Source organism: Ciona intestinalis, unplaced genomic scaffold, assembly GCF_000224145.3.
Source record: "Ciona intestinalis unplaced genomic scaffold, KH HT000085.2, whole genome shotgun sequence".
Taxonomy (NCBI): domain Eukaryota; kingdom Metazoa; phylum Chordata; class Ascidiacea; order Phlebobranchia; family Cionidae; genus Ciona; species Ciona intestinalis.
Window position 1 is genome coordinate 51011 of NW_004190407.2, and position 9538 is coordinate 60548.

The following is a 9538-nucleotide window of genomic DNA, read 5'->3' on the forward strand; positions in this document are numbered from 1 at the left end:
CACCCACAAAGTAACATACTTGGTAACTTGTAAGTGGGCACGAGGTGTATGAAACAGAACACCCGTGTTATAACAGCTGTCGTTTTCCAGCCACGCGAGGATAAATAAGTGTCATTTATTCATTCAATAAAACCGTAATAGCAATTATACAATGACTATTTTGTATTTAAACACCATGTATGGTGTGTAACAGGACACCCGTGGTATAGACCAACGTATTTCCAAAACTATAAAATTTACCCGTAAACAAAATTTGTACGGTCGCAAAAATCCGCGCGTTTTAAGAGCCTCTGTGACGTCACAGAGCACGCGCTGACCAAATATGGGCCCACGTGACTACAAAGATTTTCTCCCAAAAGCGGCGGCCGCAAAACACTCGTGTTAAAGGATGTACGCAGATTTAAATGCAAATACATTATAGCAGTAAAGTAAGTTTCGAATGCATATAACAGCCCTGGTTTTTGACGTTATTCCTTAATTTTATTCTTATGTTTTAAACAAAATTCATTTTAAAGTTTTTTCACGCAGAATTAAATACATTATAAATACAGCAAATACATTTTAGAAACTTGTTAATTTTAGAATGTAAAGTAAGTTTAGAATGCATATAACAGTCCAGGTTTTTGACGTTATTCCTTAATTTTATTCTTATGTTTTAAACAAAATTCATTTTAAAGTTTTTTCACGCAGAATTAAATACATTATAAATACAGCAAATACATTTTAGAAACTTGTTAATTTTAGAATGTAAAGTAAGTTTAGAATGCATATAACAGTCCAGGTTTTTGACGTTATTCCTTAATTTTATTCTTATGTTTTAAACAAAACTTAGTAATTTTTAGTACTGTGACGTGAGATAGATACCGTTAGCACATAAATTCCTTATTTTCTGTTTTGATCAATTTACAACGCTTTTATGGTTTAATTAATAAGCACATTTTTTGAAGTATTACTGTTGCTGTAGATAGCAACGTAACACTTTGCAAATACGTTATATAGTAGGGTGGGGGAAGACAGAACACCTTTAGCACATAATATCCAAATATCCTGATCGTGTTTTAAACAATTAACAGCAGTCTATGGGAACCGTAAGGATACGGTTTTATATTCTTTAGAAAGTTCTTTGTTTACTACCAAATGAGACGATAAAATAGAATAAAACGATGTCCCATCTTTTTCACTCTACTCTATTTACTACTAAAATGTTGGTTTGAAATTTATTTTGAAGTTAGATTTTTGAGTCGTTATATACGCAGATTACCGATTGGCCTACTTAACTGTGGCCTTACATACATTGCAGACATAGTTTGGTTTAGCAAAAGTTTAACTTGAATTACCCGTGACATAAACACGTCACGCATGAAGGGGCTATATCCTACATGCGGGCGGTCGAGCTGGCTTAAAAACCAGACACACATGGTTTATTCATGCACCTTATGCTCACTGTCAAGTTATAACATGGGTGTCTTTTTATACACCAGACACACATGGTGTATTCATACACCTTATGCTCACAGTCAAGTTATAACATGGGTGTCTTCTTATACACCAGACACAAATGGTGTATTCATACACCTTATGCTCACTGTCAAGTTATAACATGGGTGTCTTCTCATACACCAGACACACATGATGTATTCATACACCCCATGCTCACTGTATAGTCTCGCATGAGTGTATTTTATACAAACACACATTTCGTAAGGTCTCCATTAAAGCGTACACGCGTGGTAATGTTTCTAAACGCGACCTAACTCAAAGGGGCTTTGTCCGTGTACATTTAAAACCCAAGCCCTCTTAAAATAGCGACGCATTCAACTGTACAAACACTTAAATCCATCAAAAGCGCGAATCTCTTATCTGAACGGCAGTAGTCAATGGCGCAATTATTGTTTTTAAACCTTTTCCGCTTGGTCAGTTTTAAGAGGCAATTACACAACGGCGTTTTATGCGTTAAGGCCAAAAGAACAAACAAATAAATAGATGTGTGCGTCTACATACACTTTTGTTTCTATTAGAAAACTAACTTAATAATATTTAAACATAAATAAAAAAATGTATTCTCATGATTACCATTACTGACCGTTGTTAATTGTTTAAAACACGATCAGGATATTTGGATATTATAGTAGGATGGGGGAAGATGGGACACCTTTAGCACATAATATCTAAATATCCTGATCATGTTTTAAACAATTAACAGCGGTGTATGGGAGTCGTGAGGATACGGTTTTATAATTCTTCGAATGTTCTTTGTTTACTACCAAATGCGACGGGAAAATATAATAAAAATGTGTCTCATTTTCCCCTACCCTACTATATGTGCTAAAGGTGTCCCATCTCCCCCTACCCCTACACCCCTACTATATAACATTGTAACTGCACTGGACAACGATGGGTGCAGGTGTAGCATTTACCCTACAACGTAGCTTGGTGTAAAATTACAAATAAAAAATATCTACACCCAGCGTTGTTAAGCGCAGGTCAGCGTAGATATTTCTTTGTTTGTTTATTTAGGCGGCGTTTACACTACAGCATAGCCCGCATCGGTGTAAAAAGAATGCATTTTAATTTTGAAGTGCCGTTTATACTACAGTACACCGTTCGTATTGTAAACAACAGTACTTCAGTATAGAAGGGCGGGGGAAGATAGGGGAACTTTAAATTCTATTTTCTCGTCCAATTTGGTAGTAAACAAAGAACATTAAAAGAATTATAAAATCGTATTCTCACGACTCCCATAGACCGTTGTTAATTGTTTAAAACACGATCAGGATATTTGGATATTATGTGCTAAAGGTGTCCCATCTTTCCCTACAGTACTATATTCAAAATAGCAGCATAATGTATTAGGCAATTATACCACATAACGTCTAGTAAGGTTTGATATGCAAACTTTTAATTTGTTTACATTTAAATATTTAGCAAAGCTTTGGTCTGATATACATAGTATAGGTCTATAATTTAATTACTCATACAGCATGGTACTATCTAGACCCTACTAAGGTAGTTAATACACATTTAATAATATAGTAGATTGGGTTAAAATGGGACACCTTTAGCACATACTATCCAAATATCCTGATCGTGTTTTAAACAATTAACAACAGTCTATGGGAGTCGTGAGGATACGGTTTTATAATTCTTTAAAAGTTCTTTATTTACTACCAAATGGGACGGAAAATAGAATGAAAAGGTGTCCCATCTTTTTCCTCTAATGTATAGATTCTTTTCTTTAAGGGTAAGGTCTTCAGTGGTAGGGAGGGAGAAGATGGGACGACTTTTTGTTTTATTTTCTTGTCCCATTTGGTAGTAAACAAAACACATTCAATGCATTATAAAACCGTATCCTCACGACTCTGATAGGCGTTCTTAATTGCTAAAAACGCGATCAGGATATTTGTATATTAAGTGCCAAATGTGTCCCATCTCCGGTGATCTCCCCCCACCTTACTATAAATACGGATTCTATCTTGTAAACGAGTTTTTAGGTAAAAGTGATAGCCATATATGTAGTTCATATGACTTAGGCAATGTCTGAGCCTTTTATCTGCCTCTGTGACGTCACAGACCCGCAGTGTGACGTTATCGCGTCACCGCTGGCAGTACTTATATTTAACACATGCATAACAGTTACATAATAACTTTAATGTCTTTGAACGCACTTGTCGTATTTATCGGCATAATTACTCAATAAACTGCTTTAATCCGGTTTTTATAGCGTTAAACTGGTTTAAACTGCATTTAGCCGGTTTGTTCTGCTTGCCAAAGTAAACAGTTTACATTTTTTTATCTAAAATCGTTTAAAATATCTTAAAAATTTCGACCGGTGTAAAGTAACGCCGTCCTAAAGGTTATTTGGTTTCTGTTTGTCGTCATAATACCGACTGTGACGTCATAAGCTTAAAGGGCAACATACCAACAGTAATGTACTCAACAACGCTGGGTGTAGAATGTAGATATTTCGTTGCTTGTTCCTTTAAACGCCGCTTAAGAAAGCAAAAGATATATAGTAGGGGTGGTGGGGAAAGACGGGACACCTTTAGCACATATTATCCAAATATCCTGATCGTGTTTTAAACAATTAACAACGGTCTATGGGAGTCGTGAGGATACGGTTTTATAATTCTTTGAATGCTTTTTGTTTACTACAAAATGGGACGAGTAAATAGAATGAAAAGGTGTCCCATTTTCCCTACCTACTATATATTTGCGCTGAACAACGCTGGGTGTAGATATTTCTTTGTTTGTTCTTTTAAACGCATTTATACTACAAAAAATCGACTCCGAATAAAAAGAATAAACAAATAAATAGTTCCAACCAAATTGCTTAATTTAGATATTTCTTAGTTTATTCATTAAAACACCATTTAAACGCGGACATATTTTTCTGTTTTTTTTAAGTGGTATTTTAACTAAAAAAGCTTTGTTTAAAAAAATATATATATTTTCACCAAACGTTATTCAACGAAGAGATTTTTTGTTTATTCATTTAAAACACCATTTAAACGCGGACATACTTTTTCTGTTTTTTTTAAAGTGGTATTTTAACTAAAAAAACTTTTTTAAAAAAAACAACAAAATATTTTTACCAAACGTTATTCAGCGAAGAGATTTTTTGTTTAATCTTCTAAAACACCATTTAAACGCGGACATATTTTTCTGTTTTTTTTAAGTGGTATTTTAACTAAAAAAGCTTTGTTTAAAAAAAATATATATATTTTCACCAAACGTTATTCAACGAAGAGATTTTTTGTTTAATCATAAAAACACCATTTAAACGCGGACATATTTTTCTGTTTTTTTTTAAGTGGTATTTTAACTAAAAGAGCTTTTTTAAAAAAAACCAACAAAAAATTTTCACCAAACTTTATTCAGCGAAGAGATTTTTTGTTTAATCATTAAAACACCATTTAAACGCGGCGAGTTGTGAAAAGCTTGTAATATAACACTACCATACGCGTTATAGTCGTTCTCACAACAATAGTTACATAAAGGGCATGTTGAGAGGTCAAAAAGTGGCGTACAAACGACTCCTAATGATAAGTAATTGCATTTTAACGTCAGCAAGTAATTGCTACGTCGTAAACGATAAATGAATCCTTTTGCAAAACGCGTGTAGTGCTTTATAAAACTATACGATACTACTGGTAATTTTTTACTATTTTAAGAGTCAAATTTGGTAGTAAACAAAGAATATTTACAGAATTCTACAACCGTATCCTTACGACTCCCTTAGACCGTTGTTAATAGTATAAAACACGACTAGGATTTTGGATATTATGCGTTAACGGTGGCCCGTCTGCCCCCAGCCTAGTATGTACTGTTTTGTCCTTTTAAGTAGGGTTTATAAAAACAAGTATCCTTATACTCTAAAACAGCGTTGTTAATCGTTAAAAACATGATTATAAAAGGTGGGATATTATAGTGCTCCGACCCAGTGGTCACTAATAAGTTGTCCAAATTATCAGCCATACACAAAAAACGCTATCCAAGAATGAACACCCACAAAGTTAAACATACGTGGTTACTCGTAAGCTGGCACGAGGTGTATGAAACAGAACACCCGTGTTATTACGGCTGTCGTTTTCCGGCCACGCGAGGATAAAGCAAGTTACATTTATGTGAATAGTATACGTCTTACCCCACTACAAAATCGCATTTTTTGTTAAATAAACATAAAAGTATTCTACACACGAGGGTGTACAAATCTCTCAAATACCTGGTGATCACTCGACCATGAAGGCGGCCACGTGACCTTGAATAGTCTGCGTTTACTGGAGCGTGACCAGCCCGAAAAGAGCGCAGACGAAATTAATTTACGGCGAAAATCGTAAACAATTTAGACCAGTTTGTTGAAATAACAGGTTTTTAAAATCCCTTTTTTATGTTGTTTTATATTATTTATTTATATTATCGTAAACGTTTTTGTACGGGCCATGTCTTTACACACATATTTTGAATTAAAAAATAAGTTTAATGTTTTAATTGAATATTTTTTTACGTTGTACTTTTTGTAAGGTGTAACGGTCACGCTATTTCTTAAATAATTTTTGTACTTTTATATCCTAAGCGTGTCAGAACGACTGTGGTTTATTGGTTATTTCCCGTATTTTCGCTTTTGTATAGTAGGGTGAGAAAAAGATGGGACACCTTTAGCACAAAAAAAATATCTTGATCGTGTTTTAAACAATCAAAAACAGTCTATGGGAGTCGTGAGGATACGGTTTTATAATTCTTTGAATGTTCTTTGTTTACTACCAAATGGGACGAGAAAATAGAATGAAAAGGTGTCCCGTCTCCGCCCACCCTACTATACATTATTCTGACTTTAATTACTGTAATAAAATAGACAGAATAAAGTCATTTATTTCATCATATAATGATTGTACATTTGTGTACCGTATGGTACAGAAATTTCGTATTTAGCGCCGCAGTGTTAATGCCTTTATATGCGGTTGGGCAATTTATTTCAGAGCACCAAATAATTTTACCTGCGGCAAATTGGCCGTTTTACAAATACTCTTAAATAGCTTCAGCAGCTCAATATTAAAATGTGAGCGGCAACCATGGAAAGTCACTCAAGTTTCCACCCACGAGGATATAAATGACCAAACCAACTAAAAGTCATGTCTGTTTATCCACACACTGCAATAACTTTAGCAACTCGACTGTGGGCAAATGAGTATCGACTGCAAATTTTCACATTTTCAAACGTACAAAAAAAACACTTATAAAATATATATTTACAATTTTGTTTTGCAAATTTTAACGCAAAAATGTTTGCATTGCAGAAATTTTAGCACTTTTAGCCGTAATAATGCAACGCGAAAATGTTATATCAATCAGTAAGATTTAATTATACTGCTTTCAAAACAGGAGTAGTTAGTTTTTTCAAAGTGATGATAGATACGTTTTGCCGTAAACAGAAATGCCTGGGACATAATACAGTAGGGTAGGGGAAGATGGGACACCTTTTCGTTTAGTTTTCTCTTTCCATTTGGTAGTAAACAAAGAACATTCAATGAATTATAAAACCGTATCCTCACGACTTCCACAGACCGTTGTTAATTGTTTAAAATACGATCAGGCTATTTGGATATTATGTATTAAAGGTGTCCCATCTTCCCCCACCCCACTATACTATAATAGCACGAATATAATTCCTGGGTTTTAACGCACTATTAACTTAAGAAATACAAACAATTTATATATCTTGTAGTATAGTAGGATAGGGAAAGATGGACACCCTTTTACTCTAATTTCTCATCCGATTTGTTAGTAAACAAAGAACATTTAACGAAATATAAAACCGTATTCTCACGACTCCTATATAGACCGTTGTTAATTGTTTAAAACACGATTAGGATATTTGGATATTATGTGCTAACGGTGTTCCATCTTACCCCACATCACTCTATAGTATACTGTATTTTTAGATGGATACCGTTAACAACTAAATCCTATATTTCCTGATGGTATTTTGAAAATTAACAACGCTGTAGTTTAGAGTCGTGACGATACGGTTATATTAAACTAAACAATATTCTTTGTTTACTACCAAATGGAACGAAAAACCGGAATGAAAACACGTCCGTCTTACCCCAAATTACACGGTTTAATTTTCTCATTTGGTAGTAAACAAAGAAGATTAAAAAATTATATAACCGTATCCTCACAATCTTTTTTTTATGGGGGATTTTATTTAAACACTTTTTTCTGTTACTTTTATATTAAAATTTGTACAGTTAAGTTCTCGCATGCGCAGCGTCGAGTGGAAACTATCTTTTTTGCGGCCTATAGATGCCTTAGGCTTTATTGCGCCGATAACAACGATACGCCGTACATTGCTTTATATGGTATAAGAAATAAGAGTATAGTAGGGTGGGGTAAGATGGGACACCTTTAGCACATAATATCCAAATTTCCTGATCGTGTTTTAAACAATTTACAACGGTCTATGAGAGTCGTGAGAATACGGTTTAATAATTCCTTGAATTTTCTTTGTTTACTACCAAATGTGGGACGAGAAAATAGAATAAAAAGGTGTCCCATTTACCCCCTTTAAATAAGCGGTAGACGCGTTCTATTAGTGGTATTGTTACATGTCTCGTAACCTAATCAGCTGTTTAACTCATTAAAGCAGATTAGTAATGGCCCGTTAAGCTTGTCTGCTTATGTCGTAATGCGCTACAATAAGCCACACTTGTGTATTAGGCTTAATCATGTCTATATATAAATACCAGATGTCATACGCCGGTTTTTACCGCATGTATGGTAATACCTTTATGGAAAATCCGATTTATAATAATAATAATCACCCACAAAGAAAATGGTAACTCGTAAGCGGGCACACGGTGTATGAAACAGAACACCCGTGTTATAACGACTGTCGTTTTCCGGTCACGCGAAGATAAAGTAAGTTACATTCATTCATTTATAATGCTATTTTTGTGTTTTTAATGCCTCATTTTGAAATCTAAATAACTATTTTTGTATATATATTGTTAATAAACTTTACAAAAGTGTGCAAAACTAACAAAAACCAACGTGTTACTTAATGGTACTACTTTTTACGAAGGTAACTTACTTTATCCTTGCGTGGCGCGAAAACGACTGTCGTTATAACACGGGTGTTCTGTTTCATACACCTCGTGTCAGCTTAGGAGTTACCATGTATGTTACTTTGTGAGTGATTATTATTTTATTAATATTACAATATAACGTCAACTAAACGAAGTAAAAAAGTAATAATGCTTTGCTTTATGAATATATCAAACACAATTAATGTTATACAATAGAATCTCCAGCGACCTTAAACGCTAATTGCCGCTGTCTTTGAAAGCGGCGATTTAAACTAGGTTAATGGCCACATTGCGTCCATTATCAGCTTGTGCAAATGCACGCAAACATAGATAATACAAGGCAAAGAAAAGGCATTTTAATTTAAAGTAGGGTGGGGAGATGGAACACTTTCACAAACAATTTTCTCATCCCATTTGGTAGTAAACATTAATATTTTAAAGAATTACAAAACCGTATTCTTACGGCTCCCATAGACCGTTGTTAATTGTTTGAACCATGATTAGGAGATTTAGATATTATGTGCTAAAGGTGTCCCATCTCCCCCCCCTTACTGTACATTGTATATCTGTAGGGTGTAACAGTCACTCATTTTAATAAAAAATTATTTCTTTATTTTGTTAATTATAAATAAGCGTGTTTTAACAACTGTTGTTTTACCGTCACTACCCGTCTTTTCGCTTTTTGTCAACTCTCTTGTTCTTCGTTATCGTGACCGAAGAGACGAAACAAATTTCATTCATTCATTCATTCATTCATTCATTCATTCATTTTACAAGATAAAGAATATATAGCCACTCACAAAGCAACATACATGGTAACTCGTAAGCTGGTGCGAGGTGTATGAAACAGAACGTGCGTTTTATTATAACGACTGTCGTTTTCCAGCCACGTAAAGATAAAGCAAGTTACATTCATTCAAAAACAAAACCTAAAATTTCTTATTAAAACGTTA

General features: G+C 34.2%; 1 protein-coding gene across 1 annotated transcript in view; it reads right to left on the reverse strand.

Annotated features, from left to right (window-relative positions):
- The window catches only part of LOC100184923 (FH1/FH2 domain-containing protein 3), a 30269-nt gene that overhangs the window by 13010 nt on the left and 7721 nt on the right, over window positions 1-9538 (reverse strand). The window lies entirely within an intron of this gene.